General features: G+C 42.5%; 1 protein-coding gene across 1 annotated transcript in view; it reads left to right on the top strand.

Annotated features, from left to right (window-relative positions):
- The window catches only part of LOC124000385 (protein ELFN1-like), a 100990-nt gene that overhangs the window by 48046 nt on the left and 28651 nt on the right, over positions 1 to 24293 (top strand). The window contains exon 2 of the mRNA XM_046306705.1: positions 16713 to 16808. The gene's annotated coding sequence lies outside the window, so the exon portion shown is untranslated. The remainder of the gene's footprint in view (positions 1 to 16712; positions 16809 to 24293) is intronic.

A 24293-nucleotide genomic window follows, 5' to 3' on the forward strand; every position in this document is an offset into this window, starting at 1 on the left:
ACACCAGAAGCAGTAACCCTACTGTACTCTACACCAGAGGCAGTAACACTACTGTACTCTACAGCAGAGGCAGTAACACTACTGTACTCTACACCAGAGGCAGTAACACTACTGTACTCTACACCAGAAGCAGTAACCCTACTGTACTCTACACCAGAGGCAGTAACACTACTGTACTCTACACCAGAGGCAGTAACACTACTGTACTCTACACCAGAGGCAGTAACACTACTGTACTCTACACCAGAGGCAGTAACACTACTGTACTCTACACCAGAGGCAGTAACACTACTGTACTTTACACCAGAGGCAATAACACTACTGTACTCTACATTAGAGGCAGTAACACTACTGTACTGTACACCAGAGGCAGTAACACTACTGTACTTTACACCAGAGGCAATAACACTACTGTACTGTACACCAGAGGTAGTAACACTACTGTACTTTACACCAGAGGCAGTAACACTACTGTACTGTACACCAGAGGCAGTAACAGTACTGCACTTTACACCAGAGGCAATTACACTACTGTACTGCACACCAGAGGCAGTAACACTACTGTACTCTACATTAGAGGCAATAACACTACTGTACTCTACACCAGAGGCAGTAACCCTACTGTACTCTACACCAGAGGTAATTACACTACTGTACTGCACACCAGAGGCAGTAACACTACTGTACTCTACATTAGAGGCAGTAACACTACTGTACTCTACACCAGAGGCAGTAACACTACTGTACTTTACACCAGAGGCAGTAACACTACTGTACTCTACACCAGAGGCAGTAACACTACTGTACTCTACACCAGAGGCAGTAACACTACTGTACTCTACACCAGAGGCAGTAACACTACTGTACTCTACACCAGAGGCAGTAACACTACTGTACTCTACACCAGAGGCAATTACACTACTGTACTGCACACCAGAGGCAGTAACCCTACTGTACTCTACACCAGAGGCAGTAACACTACTGTACTCTACACCAGAGGCAGTAACACTACTATACTCTACACCAGAGGCAGTAACACTACTGTACTCTACACCAGAGGCAGTAACACTACTGTACTCTACACCAGAGGCAGTAACACTACTGTACTCTACACCAGAGGCAGTAACACTACTGTACTCTACACCAGAGGCAGTAACACTACTGTACTCTACACCAGAGGCAATAACACTACTGTACTCTACACCAGAGGCAGTAACACTACTGTACTCTACAGCAGAGGCAGTAACACTACTGTACTCTACACCAGAGGCAGTAACACTACTGTACTTTACACCAGAGGCAGTAACACTACTGTACTCTACACCAGAGGCAGTAACACTACTGTACTCTACACCAGAGGCAGTAACACTACTGTACTCTACACCAGAGGCAGTAACACTACTGTACTCTACACCAGAGGCAGTAACCTACTGTACTCTACACCAGAGGCAGTAACACTACTGTACTCTACACCAGAGGCAGTAACACTACTGTACTCTACACCAGAGGCAGTAACACTACTGTACTCTACACCAGAGGCAATAACACTACTGTACTTTACACCAGAGGCAGTAACACTACTGTACTCTACATTAGAGGCAGTAACACTACTGTACTGTACACCAGAGGCAGTAACACTACTGTACTCTACACCAGAAGCAGTAACCCTACTGTACTTTACACCAGAGGCAATTACACTACTGTACTTTACACCAGAGGCAATAACACTACTGTACTGTACACCAGAGGTAGTAACACTACTGTACTTTACACCAGAGGCAGTAACACTACTGTACTGTACAGCAGAGGCAGTAACAGTACTGCACTTTACACCAGAGGCAATTACACTACTGTACTGCACACCAGAGGCAGTAACACTACACCAGAGGCAGTAACACTACTGTACTCTACACCAGAGGCAGTAACACTACTGTACTTTACACCAGAGGCAGTAACACTACTGTACTTTACACCAGAGGCAATAACACTACTGTACTCTACACCAGAGGCAGTAACACTACTGTACTCTACACCAGAGGCAATAACACTACTGTACTCTACACCAGAGGCAGTAACACTACTGTACTCTACACCAGAGGCAATAACACTACTGTACTCTACACCAGAGGGAGTAACCCTTCTGTACTCTACACCAGAGGCAGTAACCCTACTGTACTCTACACCAGAGGCAATTACACTACTGTACTGCACACCAGAGGCAGTAACACTACTATACTCTACACCAGAGGCAGTAACACTACTGTACTTTACACCAGAGGCAATAACACTACTGTACTGTACACCAGAGGCAGTAACACTACTATACTCTACATTAGAGGCAATAACACTACTGCACTCTACACCAGAGGCAGTAACACTACTGTACTTTACACCAGAGGCAGTAACACTACTGTGCTCTACACCAGAGGCAATAACACTACTGTACTCTACACCAGAGGCAGTAACACTACTGTACTCTACACCAGAGGCAGTAACACTACTGTACTCTACACCAGAGGCAGTAACACTACTGTACTTTACACCAGAGGCAGTAACACTACTGTACTTTACACCAGAGGCAGTAACACTACTGTACTCTACACCAGAGGCAATAACACTACTGTACTCTACACCAGAGGCAGTAACACTACTATACTCTACATTAGAGGCAATAACACTACTGCACTCTACACCAGAGGCAGTAACACTACTGTACTTTACACCAGAGGCAGTAACACTACTGTGCTCTACACCAGAGGCAATTACACTACTGTACTGCACACCAGAGGCAGTAACACTACTGTACTCTACATTAGAGGCAATAACACTACTGTACTCTACACCAGAGGCAGTAACCCTACTGTACTCTACACCAGAGGTAATTACACTACTGTACTGCACACCAGAGGCAGTAACACTACTGTACTCTACATTAGAGGCAGTAACACTACTGTACTCTACACCAGAGGCAGTAACACTACTGTACTTTACACCAGAGGCAATTACACTACTGTACTCTACACCAGAGGCAGTAACACTACTGTACTCTACACCAGAGGGAGTAACACTACTATACTCTACACCAGAGGCAGCTACAGTAATGATAGTGGTGCATGGGAAACAAAGCATTTGGGCTTGAGGATTTAGCTTCAACTCTTGTAAATTGTAATCGTTTACTTGTCCTTGGTAATTAGTCGAAACCTTCCTGTTGCTGCGGGATAACAAACAGCAGTCCACTGAAAATGAAGGATGCTGGCGATGCTGGTACAGATTACAACTTGTGGACATGTTTTTGCCAGTTATTCCAATCTGTAGTTACTCCTTGTCTGCGCTCCAGGTGCAATACATGTTGCACTGTTGAAAGGTGAGCTCAGCAATCTATTTTGGGGACATTGACTGGTGTTCCTTTGCTTTGATATTGTAAACGTCTCTGTCCTCTTGTGCTGCTGTTTGATTGACATGGCAGGAGTCCCAGTCTGGGCTAAGCCTCAGCAGGCTCTCAGAATGTCTCTCTAATGAAGTCCTCACGCTTCAGGCACACGAACACAATACAACACAGAGCCCTGGAGCAGGCAGGGGGGCAGGGAGGTGAGGCAACAACAAGCAAACAACGAATTGCGTGAATTTGCCGAGTCACAAGTCACCTGTGGAGTGTCTTGCAGCAGTGTTAAAAAATATATTAAAAAATCAAGATTGCATCGTTGGGCTCAAGCTTTGCCTCCTAGAAAGAGAACACTTTGAGCGAGCCAATATTATTATTTGAAACTAATAATTGAATGCATAATGTTTTCCTTTGTAAGCACTTCTGTGCAAGTTCCATCATGCTTCAGAATCATTCTAGATACATGACATTGACCCAAAAGATATATGAAGATTGTTTCATGTCCCATTTTGTTTTGTGTCCTCTAAAATAGCTGAGAATGTGCAATTTACTTTAATTTGGCATAATTGTCATTCAATTAAATTTAAGAAAACAAATTTCTGCATCTTAATAGTTGAATGGCATCTACCCCTTGTACCAACGCATAATTAAATAGACTAGGGTTATTACAGACGGTTAACATGTCAAGCGACCGTTTTAAGAGGTCCAGAAATCTTAGAAAATACAGTCTTGATATTTTCTAATTATTGTATCAAACCTGTATAGTGTGAGCTATAGAATGCTAGATCACAGCTGTGTATGGAACATGCTGTTGCACTGAGTTGCTCTGGATTCTAAGCTACAGCAGACGTCATCAACACTGTGGCTTTATCAGACCCAAAGGCACATTACAAGCTCTCTCAAGCCCTTTAATGAATCAAGTGTGGCAACAGTCATCAATATGAAGACGTTGTGTAATGCTTAGAGTGCAAACACTTAGCTACTGAATCTTTCCACCATTGAGCACTCTAGAAGTAAACTGAAAAAAATCACCAGCGGGACAATTTTATTACAATTTGTCCATTTCTTGATTTAAGAATCCATTTGTGTTTGATCACTTAGGGAATCCAAGAGGCTCATCGTTTTAGAGAACCTAGTGTGTGATTTTCTGCAAAAACGAATGCTCTCAAGGCTAAAATATTGTCAAGAATTGGTCCTGCAATATGTGCAAGGCTATTGACATTGGTGTCTATATTCAGAAGGGCCACCCAGCTCTTGTGAAAGATCGTGTGTGGTGATTTATTGAGCTCATACTGCAGCCAGAACAAAGTGCCCTAACCTGGCAAGTAGGATGTCGTGGTGGTGAGTGATTTCCAGAGGCTTCAGTGGGCCACATTGCAGCAGAAGCCCAGTGTGCTCTGAATGATAACATGCTCATAACGGAATCAGGAACCACTTTTAGTTTTATCAATGTTGAATATTTGAATGGGCATACATTAACAGTGTGGAAGGGCATGGCCGGATGGCTTGATGACTGTTCACTTTCACTGATTACTTTGGAGCATTGGACAAGGATGTGTTTAAAGTACAGGGCACTTCTCTCCGTTCCGTAAAGCAGCTAGGAGATGGTGTCTCGTAACAGAAGCTTGTTAAGCAGGAGTAGAACGCCTGGCCCGCTACCGTCCCTCCTGTAGAGTGTACTGTACGTGTGCATTGGGCTAGTTCAACACAACCCTAATGATTGGTGCAGCCCAACAGTCAGCCACCCTCAACATTGCACGTCCTTACCTTCAACTCAATAATTTAAAGGAGTTAGGTGAAGTAGGGGAAAGACAGCCTGGGTCATTTCTTCATTGTGGATTGTCCACAAGGAATGATACAAGCCTCTCGCATCGTTCACCACAATAGAATTCAGTCAAGCCACAGGCACACCACTAGTTAACACTCTTCAAGTCATTTGCAATCTGCAATTGTTTTGTTTATGCATTTGGAGAGGACATTGTTATTTGTTCCAGCGTCATGCCTCAAGCTTGCTGAAAATGTGAAAGACATCAACATGCAGCACAGAGTGCAGAGGACTTACAGCACAGCACAGAGGACTTACACCTCACAGTGCTCTGCTTCCATCAATTAGTGTGCAACTGGCCTTAATGGGGGACTCACTATACAATATCCTCATGGAAAATCATTCCTGTTTACCCTTTACAGGCCACATCCTTCATTCAGATCTACATGCATAACTTAATTCCACACATAAGGGAGGCATTTATTATGCGTGTAAATGAGTCGATATTTGTTTCCATGGTGCTGTAGCTCATTATTCTGTGGCGTTGTGCAGTCTGACACAATACATCTGCAGGCCAATGTCACCAGAAGTTCATTTTGGATTAGCTAGTTGTTCTCCAAGTCAAAGAATAGTACATTTTGAATATGTCCACCTTACTCTGATTAATATTCTTCTCAGACAGAGAGAGAGAGAGGAACTTTATGACTCAGCACTGTGATGCTCTGCAGTGCTCCAATGATCCTGCTCAATGTCCCCAGCATTCCACTGAGTCCAAACCCACTAATGGCACTGATGACAATAGTTATCGCCATCTTTTTCTGGCAGGGAGAGTTGTTGAGAGACCAGGCGGCACTGCAGGCCTTCTCATTCTAATTTCAAGCTTGGGCCATATCAGGAGATGATCTACCCCTTACGGTTTTGATTTGTTCCCACATGACTTCCTTATTACATTTACTTGAATGTACATTTCAGTGAGAAGTGTCGGTTATCGGCGTTCTTGGTTGTGATCCAGGTAGCAGGCTTAGCTGGATCCCTCAGCGAAAGTGTACCCCGCGAGGACTGTTAATTAGCCTCACTTTTGTTTTGCGTTTCCTGATTTGCCCGCTACAGTACTCCAAAGGAAATGAAATCTTCCACATGGAAACAGACACATAAATATGATGTGTGACTTGATATGTTTCATTAATAACTGAATACCAAGAGCTGGTTAAAAATAGATGTTCTTCAGGCTGCTATACTGTGAGGAGAAATGCATCAGGCACCAGTGAGCAGGCTACTCGTTTCACCATGTTGTGTTCTAGTTTCAATGGATTATCTAATAATTATTTCAACCCGACTTGAAAAGGACTTCACACGAGGAGGTCAGTTGTTTGTGTCAGCATAGTGACCTTTAGTGTTTCAGAGGTTTACAGATGGTTTAAGAGATTTAATGACAACTATTCTAAAGTGCATTTCATCACTGATCTCTTCTGTTAATTATAGCGGGTCACACTGATAACAAACGATACTATGAACAAAATATCTGTTGATAAGCAACTGCATATTAAGGTTACGTTTAGGGTTAGGTTTAGAATCAGGGTTAGGATACGGATTAAGGTTAGTGTTGGGGTTACGTTTACGTTTAGGGTTGGGTTTAGAATCAGGGGTAGGATACGGATTAAGGTTAGTGTTGGGGTTACGTTTACGTTTAGGGTTAGAATCAGGGTTAGGATACGGATTAAGGGTAGTGTTGGGGTTACGTTTACGTTTAGGGTTAGGTTTAGAATCAGGGTTAGGATACGGATTAAAGTTAGTGTTGGGGTTACGTTTACGTTTAGGGTTAGGTTTAGAATCACGGGGTTAGGATACGTTTAGGGTTAGAATCAGGGTTAGGATACGGATTAAGGGTAGTGTTGGGGTTACGTTTACGTTTAGGGTTAGGTTTAGAATCAGGGTTAGGATACGGATTAAGGTTAGTGTTGGGGTTACGTTTACGTTTAGGGTTAGGTTTAGAATCAGGGTTAGGATACGGATAAAGGTTAGTGTTGGGGTTACGTTTACGTTTACGTTTAGGGTTAGAATCAGGGTTAGGATACGGATTAAAGTTAGTGTTGGGGTTACGTTTACGTTTAGGGTTAGGTTTAGAATCAGGGTTAGGATACGGATTAAGGTTAGTGTTGGGGTTACGTTTACGTTTAGGGTTAGAATCAGGGTTAGGATACGGATTAAGGTTAGTGTTGGGGTTACATTTACGTTTAGGGTTAGGTTTAGAATCAGGGTTAGGATACGGATTAAGGTTAGTGTTGGGGTTACGTTTACGTTTAGGGTTAGGGTTAGAATCAGGGTTAGGATACGGATTAAGGTTAGTGTTGGGGTTACGTTTACGTTTAGGGTTAGGGTTAGAATCAGGGTTAGGATACGGATTAAGGTTAGTGTTGGGGTTACGTTTACGTTTAGGGTTAGAATCAGGGTTAGGATACGGATTAAGGTTAGTGTTGGGGTAAGGGTTACGTTGATGGTTAGGATAAGGGTCAAGATTATTGTTAGAACTGGGGTCAGGGTTCGTAGATAGTTAGCTGAAATGTTACTGATCTATCCAAATAAAGTGTTACCTTATAGCGTGCCGTTCATGTTTGAACAATACCCTATCCATCAGTCACTTAGTGTCTTCGTGTAGCTTCGTCTTTGTTGTATTGAAAGCACACAATGTTGTGCTTTCAAAAGCACACAAGAATCCTTTCTATTACTGAAAATAACCTCTATCCATTAGTGTCTTAAGGGTTCCCACACTTTCCTTTTTGTGCCTCAGAAGCAATCCTAGATTGCCATCATACACTGGATTTCCATGCAACTCTCCGTAGCTTTTGAGGCCCCGGAGAAGAGCTGCGCAAAGCAATAATAGCCCCAGAGTAAAAAACACATGCAGTGAGCCTGTTATACTGTCATGCTAATCTTTCCACCCTACATATCCAGTATAATAACACATTATTGCCTGTGTCACTTCAGAGATCCTGCTTTGATTAAGTATAAAAGTCATTATGGCCTTTTTAGAAATCTCAATGAAGATGCTCTTGGTGAATGACTCTTGAGAGCAAAAACAGGCAAGGGAGTACATGAATATCTTTGTCACATCTGTGTGTATGAGGGCATGTGCAGGAGCACATTACTATTTGACACAAAGCCTTCCCAAAGAGGCAAAGATCAGCTACTAAATGAATAATTCCCCCGGCGAAGTACAAAGAAACCCCCTGAGTGCATGTCATTTAATAGCTTCCGCTAGCATTCCTCAGTGTCCCATTCAGTCCTTTTTTATGTTAGAGCCGAACAGCCATGTTCACAACCACCAGTCCCTCTATACTCCATTTGAAAGTTGATGTAACAAAAGATGTGGAAATCCAGCCTTGCACAGATCTGCATAGTCCTCTTTTACAGGGCAAGAGTCAAGTGTACAGCTTTTAGGTGTTATAACACTGAGCGCGACATTTGTAACATGGACAGGTGGAGGCATTAACTCTCCATAATGGAACAGTGAGCAGACATCATATTTGACAAGCTTCTAATAGGACAGTGGGGGGGGGGGGTCCATACAGTCATGACAATGTCATCTTGATGTATTCATGACGTGGTGACATTGTTAGATGGCTCATGAATGTTATATGAACGTTAGCATTTCAACTGACAGGTCGTAAAAGGCGAAAGCCATCAAGTGATGATGGGATGTTATTGTAAGACATTGTACTTGAAGAGTCTCATTCTTGTAATTGTAGCGCTTGTCAGAGGGTTAACATTAGCAAACATGTAGGCGTTACAGTACAGTACACATTACACAAATGCACCACTTAACCTCCAGAGTCCAATTAAGACAAAGTGTGCATGATGCCAACGTTCGCTGCTGCTATCAATTCATGCAACCCTTTCTAGAGTAGTCAGTCAACCTCACTATTACAGCTGGTCATTGTCAGGATTTGGCCAGGGTTGTTCCGGTTTTTGGTCACTAGATGCCCCCATTGTGCCTTTTGACCTTTTGTTTTCCCTTGATCCCCATTATTATTTGCACCTGTGCCTCGTTTCCCCTGATTGCATTTAAACCCTTTGTTTTCCTCTGTTCTTTGCTCTGTGTTTGTATGTTAGCACCCAGCCCTAGTACTCTGAGAACTCTTGTTGATCCCGGTGGACTCTCTTGTGGAATTCTGTTTTTTGTTCTTGTTTGTTTGTTTTTTTGAGTATCTTTTGAGGCTTTTTGTGCTTTACCTTCCATCTTGTGGATTTACCTTTTTTGTCTTGGAGGATTACCTTTGTTCTTGTAGGATTCCTTTTGAGGTTGTAGAGTTACATGTTTTCCTGAAGAACTTCACTTTTTACTTCATTAGATACACCGTCTCAAGTACTGCTGTGTCTGCCTCATCTTCTGGGTTCTGCCGACTATTCGTGGCTCAGTTGGTTAAGTAACTGTTTCTCACTCCGGAGACCTGGGTTTGTAACCGGGTCCTGACAGTCATGAGCATTAAGCTGAAAAATGAGTTAGTCAAGCTGACAAAATTTTGGGGCAAAAATATCAAATAAAAAACAGTGCTTCTCCCTTGTGTCCTGAGGTCCTTCCTTTAACTAAGGCCAGGCGTTAATAAGCATGTTGTTATGATTCGTTTCTTAGCTTACTAGCATTTTGGTGGTTGGTTCAATGAGATCGCTTGAAGATTCCAGCTCCCCATGGACTAAAGAAATGTATCTCACACGTGTTGTGTTGGTCTCACACTTCTTTCAGTATAACAACTCGTCTTAACATTCCAAGTACACATGCGTGTACAATAATGCCATATACCTTCAATATTGAACCAGTAAACTTGTAGTAAAGGTATCTGGAAACCAATTTTGTTTGAAATGTGTTTGGAAGGGCCAGAGAATATTTACGTTGCCCGAGGGTAGACAATAATACTGTATAATCTATTTTTGGCATGTTCATTTCAAGGATTCCGGTGTGTTTTCTTTTCCGAGTGGCTTACTGTTTGCGGGTCCATCAGAAAAGTCCAGTCTCTCAGTCTCCCTATGGAGAACTAACAGTGTGGCTCCTCGCCTCCATGCCTCCAGGTCTAACTAACGGAGAGACTGACTCACTCAGATGTGAAATCAAGTTTACAAAAAACAGGGTCTGTTTTCCTACTGGATCTTGTGCATAGCCCAACAAAGTGAGAAATCAACAAATACGAGAAAAAAAATAGTTTCCTGGGAAAACGATCCATATGGTCTTCCTGGAACCCGTCTTTTCCCCCTAAACTTAACTTAACCGCCTGAATCCATCGTTTTTAAATTAGCTTGGTTGCACTGCATTTAGAAAGGTTGGTTGCATTGCACCACCACAGATATAGTCCCTTTTCAATCCAACTGATTATTAATTCTGTGGTCTAAATATTCCAATTTTAGAAACCAGTATAATGATGATTTAAATGGTTTGACTATCCAGATCTGTTTACACTTGATTGATATCCAGATACAATGGATCCCTCCGGAGGTAGTCAGGAAGATCTTTACATTTACATTTACATTTAAGTCAGTTAGCAGACGCTCTTATCCAGAGCGACTTACAAATTGGTGCATTCACCTTATGACATCCAGTGGGACAGTCACTTAACAATAGAGCATCTAAAACTTAGGGGGGGTGGGGTGAGAGGGATTACTTAACCTATCCTAGGTATTCCTTAAAGAGGTGGGGTTTCAGGTGTCTCCGGAAGGTGGTGATTGACTCCGCTGTCCTGGCGTCGTGAGGGAGTTTGTTCCACCATTGGGGGGCCAGGGCAGCGAACAGTTTTGACTGGGCTGAGCGGGAGCTGTACTTCCTCAGTGGTAGGGAGGCGAGCAGGCCAGAGGTGGATGAACGCAGTGCCCTTGTTTGGGTGTAGGGCCTGATCAGAGCCTGGAGGTACTGAGGTGCCGTTCCCCTCACAGCTCCGTAGGCAAGCACCATGGTCTTGTAGCGGATGCGAGCTTCAACTGGAAGCCAGTGGAGAGAACGGAGGAGCGGGGTGACGTGAGAGAACTTGGGAAGGTTGAACACCAGACGGGCTGCGGCGTTCTGGATGAGTTGAAGGGGTTTAATGGCACAGGCAGGGAGCCCAGCCAACAGCGAGTTGCAGTAATCCAGACGGGAGATGACAAGTGCCTGGATTAGGACCTGTGCCGCTTCCTGTGTGAGGCAGGGTCGTACTCTGCGGATGTTGTAGAGCATGAACCTACAGGAACGGGCCACCGCCTTGATGTTAGTTGAGAACGACAGGGTGTTGTCCAGGATCACGCCAAGGTTCTTGGCGCTCTGGGAGGAGGACACAATGGAGTTGTCAACCGTGATGGCGAGATCATGGAACGGGCAGTCCTTCCCCGGGAGGAAGAGCAGCTCCGTCTTGCCGAGGTTCAGCTTGAGGTGGTGATCCGTCATCCACACTGATATGTCTGCCAGACATGCAGAGATGCGATTCGCCACCTGGTCATCAGAAGGGGGAAAGGAGAAGATTAATTGTGTGTCGTCTGCATAGCAATGATAAGAGAGACCATGTGAGGTTATGACAGAGCCAAGTGACTTGGTGTATAGCGAGAATAGGAGAGGGCCAAGAACAGAGCCCTGGGGGACACCAGTGGTGAGAGCGCGTGGTGAGGAGACAGATTCTCGCCACGCCACCTGGTAGGAGCGACCTGTCAGGTAGGACGCAATCCAAGCGTGGGCCGCGCCGGAGATGCCCAACTCGGAGAGGGTGGAGAGGAGGATCTGATGGTTCACAGTATCGAAGGCAGCCGATAGATCTAGAAGGATGAGAGCAGAGGAGAGAGAGTTAGCTTTAGCAGTGCGGAGCGCCTCCGTGATACAGAGGAGAGCAGTCTCAGTTGAATGACTAGTCTTGAAACCTGACTGATTTGGATCAAGAAGGTCATTCAGAGAGAGATAGCGGGAGAGCTGGCCAAGGACGGCACGTTCAAGAGTTTTGGAGAGAAAAGAAAGAAGGGATACTGGTCTGTAATTGTTGACATCGGAGGGATCGAGTGTAGGTTTTTTCAGAAGGGGTGCAACTCTCGCTCTCTTGAAGACGGAAGGGACGTAGCCAACGGTCAGGGATGAGTTGATGAGCGAGGTGAGGTAAGGGAGAAGGTCTCCGGAAATGGTCTGGAGAAGAGAGGAGGGGATAGGGTCAAGCGGGCAGGTTGTTGGGCGGCCGGCCGTCAAAGACGCGAGATTTCATCTGGAGAGAGAGGGGAGAAAGAGGTCAGAGCACAGGGTAGGGCAGTGTGAGCAGAACCAGCGGTGTCGTTTGACTTAGCAAACGAGGATCGGATGTCGTCGACCTTCTTTTCAAAATGGTTGACGAAGTCATCTGCAGAGAGGGAGGAGGGGGGGTGCGGAGGATTCAGGAGGGAGGAGAAGGTGGCAAAGAGCTTCCTAGGGTTAGAGGCAGATGCTTGGAATTTAGCGTGGTAGAAAGTGGCTTTAGCAGCAGAGACAGAGGAGGAAAATGTAGAGAGGAGGGAGTGAAAGGATGCCAGGTCCGCAGGGAGGCGAGTTTTCCTCCATTTCCGCTCGGCTGCCCGGTGCCCTGTTCTGTGAGCTCGCAATGAGTCATCGAGATCATCTGATCACAATCAGATCCCAATGCGTCTTTTAATCATCTACACCTGTTTTTAAAAAAGGTGTGCACAATCACAATATCCACAAGATCAGGACAAAGGACTCATAGAATCAGGTGTAAACGGGGTTTCTCTTTCCGTCATGTGGAGGCTGTTCTTTGTCTTAGGGTGTCCCCGCGATGATTGTCTAAGCATAATCCCAGTGTGTGCATCTCAGCCCATCACATAGAAGAATTATAGGGATACTCATGAATGCACTACTGCATACTTCTCCTCTTAAAATGACCTCCAAGACGGCCAGCCCCTAGAGGCAAAGCTCTCAGCCCTCTCTTATGGCCGTCTTTCTTTTAAGACACCTCAAATCAAATCAAAGTTTATTGGTCGCGTACACAGTTTAGCAGGTGCTATAACAGGTGCAGCGAAATGCTGATGTGACTAGGTCCTAAAAATGCAGTAAAACCTTACATCATTCTTATGGTTTCACTGTATGTTACTGTGCTGTGTAGTGCTGCATCTGTCTCCAACTCCGCCTTTTGGGAATATTCCATTGGAATTATGCTCTTGTACAAAAAGCCAAAGCACTTAGCAATTCACTTTCTTCTTCTACAAAGCTTTTGTGAGCCTATGGCATTTTTTCATACCTGGAAGATTATAGTTTTTATCTCATTTTTGTATTTGTATTTTCTGCAGATCACACATATCACACATGATTAAATATAGGATATTTTCAGAGCAAACATACACATACTAACCCATATTTTCTTTCTGTTCAAAATGATCTTTGAATGAATTGGGTTTCTTTTATTATTCATTGAATTCTTGGGGAATTCCAGTGCCCTTTTTGTTTTCAGATGAATCCACCCATTCCATCCTGAAATCTCTCATCCCGTCTCTTGTTGTTTTCTTTGTACAGTCGTTAAAGTCTCAGCCGGAACCAAGCACCTTGAGGTCCCTCAGAGAAGGGTTGCAATGCAATACTAAGTTAACAATGTAATTACCATCACTATTTTGTGATGCACTGCTTTGAAGTATTAAACATAGAGGGGAATAGACAACTAAATGTGTAATTGGGAAATGTTGGATTTCCACATTAACAGCCCCAGTTTTATTTTCTATTGTTCAGCCTTGTCATGCTCTTCTTTAGTACAAAATTAATTGCATTTATTTGTCGACAGACCGAGGGAGTGGAATGGACAGATGGTTATCTCACAACTAACTGGCAACATCTCTCTACTACACATCTTCCACAGTGAATCCAGTACAAGAACAACCGAGCAAGACAAAACAATGTATTGGGAATGCATATTGTTGACATTCCATCCGAGATATAAAATCGATGTGATGCGTGTAATCTGTGTGTCTTGAATCCCGGGCCTTAACTTAATTCCAGTACCACGGATAACCAATGCCATGACATTACCGTTACTTCCTGTGGTTCCCTTTATAATTTGTGTGATATTTGACATTGAACAGATTATAATGCAATCTGTGTATCTTGGCAGACAGAATGTTCTACGTGCAGTAACGTCATAGCAATAATTTATTAACGGTCTAGGAAATTCAACCCCATACTCATGGGGAACATCATTAACTTGAGACAGTAATACCTAAGGACTTCACTAATCGCGTGTAGCAATGTCCTGTAATATTGCTATCATTATCACAAATTGAAACAGGGTATCCAGGGTGTCCTCAATAATGAATACATTAGTATATTATTTCAGACACAAAGGGAATGCATTTCCGGTGCAACAAAGCTTATTTTTTGGAACGCTATCTTGGAGGAAAGTGCATGCCAGTGATTTGTGAGCAATTGCTTCAAACTGAAGTGGACCACAGCAGGGCTATTTTGGTCCACATACCCCTGTGTGCCCCTCTGCACTTGTCAGCAGCTGAGCAGAGTAAGTCAGTCAGATCAGACTGAGTTGATGCCCAACCTTCCAGTGCTCAGGGTCAGTGTGCCGGTGATGTGCTATAAACTCCTGCTCTCTCCCCAAGGCCATATGGGGCCTGCACCTCCTCCTGGGCTCCTGCTCCCCACTGCGGCCCGCGGCCCACCCCCCACCCCCCACCTCCCGCCCCACCTCAGAAACACTTACATCACAAATAGGTCAGAATCCTGTCAAAACTACATGCGCTTCTCTACTCAGACAGTACATCAGCCTCTGAGATAACATGGGGGGAGGGGATGATTCTGCTCTAATAGGAGATGTGATGTGATTCCTGTTTACTTGTTATTCTGTTTCCTTCGTTGAGATACTTCATTGATTTTTTTACAAATTTGTGCAGGAAACAACATTTACTTACATTTGAAATCCCCCTGGGGTTTTTATGCTTCTCGTCCGTTTATCATTTTTTCTCTGTTTACATTTTATTCCACTGGAAAATTATGTATTGAGTTACGGTTGTGTTTAATAACAGTGAAAACCAATGTAGACGTGATGTTTTTCATGTTAATATTTGAGAGACCCTTGTATTCTCCCAGGGGTCTGAGTCGAGGGAAGGGTTTTCAGTTCTGCCGTGTAGGCTAGCTGGGGCAGCTAGCTGAGGTAGCTAGCTGGGGCAGCTAGCTGGGGCAGCGGCAGGATCAATCCTGCCAAGGACACAGGGCTTCCCAGGCCTGTTCAATGCCATAAAATGGGTAATTGAACAGCTAAATGGAGTCATTATGATGAGTAATTAAAAGAATAGCGACCAAGACTCCCCAAACTCTTCGTTTTGTTGTTGTTTCCGCCGTTTTTGTTGTTGTTGTTTTTTGTCATAGGCCCGTCTGCGTTATATGGCAGCAGCCTCGGGGCACTCAAACTATCACCTCTTTCAACAGAATGCAAATTGCATCCTTACCAACTAATTGAATGGTGTTATCTATCGTCCTCGGATTTATTGAAATTCTAGCAGTGTTTCAGGTTTCCATTAGCTACTGTTCAACATTGCATTTCTGTCTGTGTTTTTTCCAAGATACTGCATGTCACGCAAACAGTGGATCACAGGAGAGGGGACTAGAGAATCATTTCATTTCAACAAGAGTACTAATCTGAATACTGATAGCGCACTCATCTGAAGCTTGAGTTAATATGTATGTAGGTGTCTCTATATAGGAACTTTTCATTACTGCAGTGTTGCGTAGAGACTTCATAAACAAGATCCTACCAACATGAGTAAAGGCAACAGCAGGGCTATACATCATATTCTATTTAGGCGAACAAATGACATATACTGGTTACAAAGTATCCGTTTCTCATCATTGTCTTGCCTTTCCGTAATATGAACAGAGAGAGCAACCATGTTCCCCCTGGGCAGTGAGTATGGAAAAGAGTCATTGGGTTTATACGGGAAGCCATTTAGAGGGAGGAAAGCAAATTGAGTTTTGTTTAATTAGTACGAGCAGTTTGCTGATCACAGGAAATTGCATGGCCAGAATATGGTATACAGGATTCCATTAGCTTGTTCCTGTTAATTGAGGTTTATAGAGTGAATCAAATCAGTCCTTTAAAAAAAAGGGTTGTGCTATTGGACGTGCTCATGAATTGCTATTGCAGAGAGCCCCGGCAATGATAGGTCATTATAGGTAATAAGGGTCACCCACCTAAGATGAATTCCCCTAATCAATCCTTTATGACAGTGGGTTGTAACACCGGTGCTGAAGTACACCCAACAGTATACATTTCTGTTGAAGCCCCAGACAAACACACCTCATTCTACTTGTTGGGGGTACTGGAGGACCGGAGTTGGGAACCACTCCTTTATGAGCACTACAAAAACCAACGACCCTGTTCTGAACCAAAACAGCAGTGTGAGCTGGCTAGATACTAAAATATGGATTTCTACATGGATTTCTATCTTTGTTTGGACATAAATGTTTTAAAACCACTCAAAAGTTATTAAGAGATTCATTCACACACTCTGCCATATGTTTTCCTGTGTGTAGAGCAAAACAGGAGCTGTTTGATTTACCCTTTGATTATCTGTGTGTTTCCCCAGAGGACCAGAAGAAGGATCCATGAGGACTGGACTGATGCTACTGGAGGATCCCAGAGATGCTTTTACTTATCGGAGACATTAACCCGGATAGCAGAGGTAAGTCCAGTGACTGGCATGGATTCAACCTTAGCATGACTCCCTCCAGGTGTTACGCTGCCCTGTAATGTGTGTCCCTAAGAGGATCCCGGGGAATCTCTCTCTAATCTACCGGTCACAATACACATGGATAACTACATGAGACAAGACAAGCCCTCACAGGACATGGTATTCTCCAACAAAAGAAAATTAATTTGAAGAGGTCAGTTCTAAATTCACTGGGTAGGGGTCATAAAAATAAGCACCCCCCTCCCCAAGGTTACACATATTTTCATCTGACCCTCCCGTTGAACTGTAAAATTAAAAATGCACACCGTCCACCCTCATAGAATTGATAAGAAATTATGTTAATGACCACAAATAACAGCAACTGTAGCAACCCTGTGTTTATAAACGTGGATAAACGTCAACTTTGCCATACTGGCATGTTTTTGTGACATAGTCGATGCCACGCAGGGCTACGGGCCAGAAGGTTGAGGGTTCGCAGACCACCACGGACGAGCTTGCTCTCCCTGCTTGTTTCACTAGGCCTACACCACAACCAGCGCTGGCTGCAGACCATGATAAGCTAGGGAGAAATCAGATTTTCTACATTTTGATGCCATATTTATAGTTATAGTCAATTCTTTTCCACAGATAGCCATCCTAGCTGCTTAACATTTTTAACCTCCAGATGAGTATGAGAGGGTAGTTCAAGCACAATTCTTACAAGCTTGTTTTTGCTGGTCTGTAGCTTATTCTTTAGATGTTTGGGGCTGCTGTTGAACCTTGATGTGCAGGCATAATCAAAGTGACACTGGATTAGAGCACTTGCCAGAGTCTTTATGGTGTTTATAGCTAGGTTTCCATCCAATTGGCAAAAGATGTTCAAACATTTGCATAAAAACAATATTTTTCCCATCCAACACCATCTCATACTTGATTCGTGAAATATGTACAAAAAGTATTTCAGCAGATTTTGTGCATTTTTGTGTCTTCATTTGTGTGAAAAGACACATTTTTATGCGACTTCATTCAGAGGAAAATACATTTTGGGGAGGCAAACTTCGGAACAATGTTTTGAAAGTTATTAGAGCAATGCATGATGGGCAATTTCCCACTGTTATTTATATATATATATACCTTATATATACCATATGCCTTCGGAAAGTATTCAGATCCCTTGACCTTCTTCACATTTCGGTACGTTACAGCAGTATTCTAAAATGGATACACAATTTAAAATACTCAGAAATCTGCACACAATACCCCATAATAACAAAGCGAAAACAGGTTTTTAGAAATGTTTACAAATTTAAAAAAAAATCTAAAACAGAAATACCTTCTTCACAATAAGTGTTCAGCCCCTTAGCTATGAGTCTCGATTTTGAGCTCAGGTTCATCCTGTTTCCATTAATCATCCTTGAGATGTTTCTACAACTTGATTGGAGTCCACCTGTGGTAAATTTAATTGATTGGACATGATTTGGAAAGGCACACACCTGTCTATATAAGATCCAACAGTTGACAGTGCATGTCAGAGCAAAAACCAAGCCATGAGGTCGAAGGAATTGTCCGTAGAGACAGGATTGTGTAAAGGCACAGATCTGGGGAAGGGTACCAAAACATTTCTGCAGCATTGAAGGTCCCCAAGAACACAGTGTCCTCCATCACCACCAAGACTCTTCCTAGAGCTGGCCGCCCAGCCAAACTGAGCAATCGGGGGAGAAGGGCCTTGGTCAGGGAGGTGACCAAGAACCTGATGGTCACTCAGAGCTCTAGAGTTCCTCTGTGGAGATGAGAGAACCTTCCAGACGGAAGCCAAACCTCAGTAAATGGCAGATGATAGCCTGCTTGTACTTTGCCAAAAGGCACCTAAAGACTCTCAGACCATGATAAACAAGATTCTCTGGTCTGATGAAACCAAGATTGAACTCTTAGGCCAAAATGTCAAGTGTCACATCTGGAAGAAACCTGGCACCATCCCTACGGTGAAGCATGGTGGTGGTAGCATTTTCAGCGGCAGGGACTGAGAGGCTTTGATCGAGGCAAAGATGAATGGAACAAAGTACAGAGAGATCCTTGATGAAACCCTGCTCCCGAGCGCTCAGGACCTCAGACTGGGGTGAAGCTTCACCTTCCAACAGGACAACGACCCTAAGCACACAGCCAAAACAGCGCAGGAGTGGCCCAGCCAGAGCCCGGACTTGAACCCGATCAAACATCTCTGGAGGGACCTGAAAATAGCTGTGCAGCAACGCTCCCCATCCAACCTGACATAGCTTGAGAGGATCTGCAGAGAAGAATGGGCTAAACTCCTCAAATGCAGGTGTGCCAAGCTTGTAGCATCATACACAAGAAGACTCGAGGCTGTAATCGCTGCCAAAGGTGCATCAACAAAGTACCGAGTAAAGGGTCTGAATATTTATGTAAATGTGATATTTCCATTTTTATTTAATAAATTGACAAAAATTTCTAAAAAACTGTTTTTGCTTTGTGATTGTGGGGTATTGTGTGTAGATTGATTAGGAAAATGTATATCATTTTAGAATAAGGTTGTAACGTAACAAAATGTGGAAAAATTCAAGGGGTCTTGAATACCTTCCGAATGTGCTGTATGTTGAATTTTATGAGTGTTGCTAGATTGGAGAAAATATACAGATTTTTCCTTTTTTTGTGGTATCGATGAAGATATATGACTGGGGAATATGCATACAAGTTTATGTTGGGAAATTATATAATTATATAATACACACCATTATACACTCAGATACCAACACACATATACAGTACACACACTCCCTTTTTTAAACTTATGTTGTAGCCAACTCTTGACGTTTGTATTCAGAATTTTTATTAAAATATTTGTATCTAGTTGTCATGTATTAATTATCTTTAACTGGTTAAGTGTTTGTAGTTTGCTTGTTTCAGTAATGATTACATGGTTAAATAGCCCAAAATCTACCTGATTTAGCTTTTGGTATATTTGGCATTTTTGAACATATTCTGTATTTCCACTGAAGAAAGCAATAATGAGTCAACACGTTACTGTAAATAAATGGAAACTACCTGTTATAAAACGGAAATTGCTCTCCATAAATAAATGAAACCATTCGGCAATGGGTTTCATAGCCCTATAATAATGATGCAAGTTCTATCAGCTTAAAAAGGGTTTATTCACAACCTATGTTGTGGTATTAGGAGAGTCTGAAATTAATTGAATACCCATAACCTAATGTCAGCAGCCATTTCAAGTGAGAAATGCTCAGTTTGGGTTTCGCAGCCCTATAATAATGATACAAGTTCTATCACCTTAAAAAGGGTATATTTGCAACCTCTGGGGTATAACATGTTGGGCAAAATGGTATAGGAGAGTCTGAAATATTACCCCTATTACCCCTAATTTGAGTTCAGTCTTTGCCAATGAGAACCAAGAGAGGCCTAGCTTCATCCTTCATGACTGGGAAAGGCCTCGATTCTAGGCCGTAAGAAATCCTACATCCATCTCATTAGATCAGAACAGGATTCATATTGTCGGTTTGCATCCTAAAAAAAGGATAGTTGTGTTTTGCTGCAGAACGCACTTACATCATCTGTCTACCCATATGATGTGGATCCTTGTCAGGTTATTAGATGTATAAGCTTTAGTAACAAAATAACATCATGCTTGTAATAACACTTTAAACAGGTTATTTGTAAAGGTGTAGAATGTGTTTGTTTTTACCACACAGGTAAGTTAACTCATATCAATTGGACATACAGAGGATTAACTTCTGAATAACTGGTCAGGGCATTGCACTTTCCATTCAGCTTCAGGCAACTTTGATGTAAGGCTTGATGATACCTGTGGTGACTACTTCTATCCGTCACGCCCATTGTTGCTTATCCATTGTTCACTAAATATATCAATGTAATTACACCCAACACAATGTTGAAGAACAGAATATCTCCCACCACTAGATCACATAAATAGGTGTGAGCTGAGCGTAATCCCGACGCTGCCATCAATGTAGCGGAAGAAAGTGAAAGCTGCAACGAGGACTCTAACCAGGGCTCATACATGGCAAACTGAGCTCTAACAGCCGTTGCATTGAAAGTTAAGTAGGCCTCTAGGCCGAGGCAGTAGGTCTACAATGCTGGCATATGCCTTGTTACAACAGCCTAAGTATATAACATGATTGACCTGACCATACTAATCATTGGAAGTGCAAGTCAACATAATTCATTATTTTACATTAACCTGTTACACTGCATTGATGTGGCATAATTGATCACAGTACAGACTCGTTGTAGTTGCAAATGCCATGCAGTTGCACCAGGGGAATTTAAACCAAACAGATTTTTTTGTTTCCCATCTGTCATCTGTTTCCCCACAATTATTGGTTATTTAATTTCCCATAATGATAATGTATCCCCATTCCCCAATCAAATACCATCATCAATACCACAAAAATACTGACAAGTACAGCTTTTGACTCCAGTCTGGCAACCCTCATAAAATCCGACATAGCAACAGATTCCCAAGTTTTAAGTGAAAACAAGCATAGAAAACAATATTGGTATTACTTTAAAATAAATTAAACCAGAGGCTACTATTATATTTTAAGTATTTTGGTGTTGATATTTTTTATTCATTTTTTTATTTCACCTTTATTTAACTAGGTAAGTCAGTTAAGAACAAATTCTTATTTGCAATGACGGCCTACCGGGGAACAGTGGGTTAACTGCCTTGTTCAGAGGCAGAACGATGTCAGCTCCTATGAATGAAGTCACACAAAAGTGTCTTTTCCTACTAAATTAAGCCACACAAAAACGCACAATCTGCTGAAATACTTTGTCTACATATTTGCACGTGAGTGTGAAATTGTGTTGATTGAGTTGTGTTTCCATCTAATTTAATTTGTTGCAGATAAAATGATGTGCATAAATACGTAGTGCACATAAAAATACATTTTGTGGTTAAATTCTCATGTACCAAATAAAAAAATACAAGTTAAATGGATTTCCATTGCATTTACAAATCTAGGTCTACTGGTTTTGTCTCCAAAAATATTGCGTACGTATAGTGAACGTGTCCACTCTGGTATTGGCATGTGTGCTCTAGACAACAGCTCACAGACACAGTGCGGGTATAGGCTACATGATCAGATTATTATGGACAAAAGTGCAATATTATTTTTATTTATCAAACTGCAGCCAAGCATCGATCATTATGACACCAGAATAAGAATTATTGAAAGGCGCATCAAGCTCATCATTGTGCACTTTCACTGCCCTGTGAAGTTCATAATTATTTCATCTGTAACATAATAAATGGTATGCTTTCCCATGATGTCCTGACATTTTTCATACAACATGTACTTTCCTCACATAAAAAGTTTGGATGGAAACCTAGTTAATGTCAAGCCATTTTGAGGATGCTGAAATGATGAAGCATGTGTTAAGCTTTCCTGAATAACTGGGACTGCCAGGAGCGTATGTGGCCACACTATTATAGGACTTGGGAGAATGATGATCTGCAACAGACAGCGCAGCTTAGTAAAATAGAAAATAAAACAGAAGTAAAAATACACCCAGACTGGCTTGCTACTGTTCCTTTCTAGACCTTATAAACTGTAGAGAGAAGACCCACAACTGATCCACCGAGCAGAATTGGCCCAGCGTCGTCCGGGTTCGGCCAGGGTAGGCCATCATTGTAAATAAGAGTTTGTTCTTAACTGACTTGCCTAGTTAAATAAAGTTGAATTTAAATTATTATATAAAAAAATATAAAAAAATGAAACATTCCAATTACAGGGCTTTTCAGCTGTTATTCAAATTACATTTCCCCTGCAGCCTAGAGTATAATAATGCAATTATTCATTGTATTTTGGTGTTGTAGACTACTATAGGTAGGATACTAGAAATGTCCCTAAACTAGATCAATAGAAAAGGTTTTTGAGCTGCATGTGTCATGTCTTCACTGTCCTTTCATGCGCAATTATGCACCTGGTCTCTCCGCTGCCTATCAGCTGTAGCTATTTGTTCTTGTGGATTCATATGGAAAATTGATGAAGCTTTGAATGCTTTTATGTGTGGTATGATTGCTAGTTAGGACAGGCAGAGGTTCATGAAACGGGTTAGAGTCAGGCAGGTACAGAACATCACGGCAGGCTCGGGGTCAGGGCAGGCAGAATTGTCAGATCCGGAGAAACAGACCGTGTGAAAGCAGCGAGACAGGAAACCACACTGGTAAGACATGACAAGAGGAGACGACCTGGCAACAGACAAACAGAGAACACTGAATATACTGTGGATATCGAGGAAGATGGGTGACACCTGGAGGGGGGTGGAGACAAGCACAAAGACAGGTGAAACAGATCACGGTGTGACAAACACATGGTGGTATGCTGAATTGTAGATACTATGAAGAGCAATCATTCCTGAGTCCATAAGGTCAAACCATCAATAGTTATAATATGCTCACCAATGCAAGGATCACTAAAATATGATATTGATTATGCACATCCGGAGCAGGATTAGAACTATTAAATCTATTGGTCTTTCATGTTTTAATTATTTTTACCTCTTACAATTTTTTATCATAATTTCAAACTGGAGCTAATTTTGACACTGTTTCCTTTTGATTTCAAACAATGTCAGTGTCCATGGCAACTAGATTTCAATGTGAGACAAACTGGCTTTTGATGTGTCTTTGTCAATCACGAGCGAGGGTGGCACATTTGGAAGGACTTCAAAATGTTATCACAGTTGAACACATCAATGTGAATGCCTGGATAGCTAGATCAATTGACTGGCGTTGATTTAATCTCTCCAGTATAGACAGTGGTGATGTACTGCCCTCGGGAGCGCTACTTTAGCAAAAAGCAACATGTTAACTTTTCATCTGAGGATGATCCAAGGGGTCGACTTCAAGTCCATGCACTCATTCTATTTAGCCTTAGAACTGAGGAGAAAATACGAAGACTGTGAGTATGGTTTTTAATGACCACTTTGAACCTGTGTTTGACACTTTGCTTTGACGGATGTTGAGGACGTATGCAAGAGGTGAGGGTCCTCTGTGCCAGAAAGAATGCTGTGGTAAAACTATGGAACATCGCCTATGGTTCCCATGGTACTGTAGAGGCGATTGAGATCAAGATTCACTGTGGCATTTTGTGCAATATGACACAAAATAGAGAATAGTAAGAAACCAGTATGGCAGTGTTTAAAACCTTTACCTTCTAAATTATAGAGACAGGGGAGGTTTTATTTGTTTTTCTTTATTCTGTACATCCAGGCCCTATCATTAAAGCCCCAGTGGTGACAGTAAATCTTCCACTGCTAGTGAGACTAGAGGACTGAGAACCCCCCCTGGAAGACATGCTCATGACATCAGAGAACGATGACTGACATCGACTCGGAATAGATTTCCACTGCTGACCTTCATGCTCCCTTCACCTGTGGCCTTGAATCACGTACAGGCTTCCCATTTATTGTTTGTCTCATATGTTTGTGCCGGTAATA

Source organism: Oncorhynchus gorbuscha, linkage group LG16, assembly GCF_021184085.1.
Source record: "Oncorhynchus gorbuscha isolate QuinsamMale2020 ecotype Even-year linkage group LG16, OgorEven_v1.0, whole genome shotgun sequence".
Lineage (NCBI taxonomy): Eukaryota > Metazoa > Chordata > Actinopteri > Salmoniformes > Salmonidae > Oncorhynchus > Oncorhynchus gorbuscha.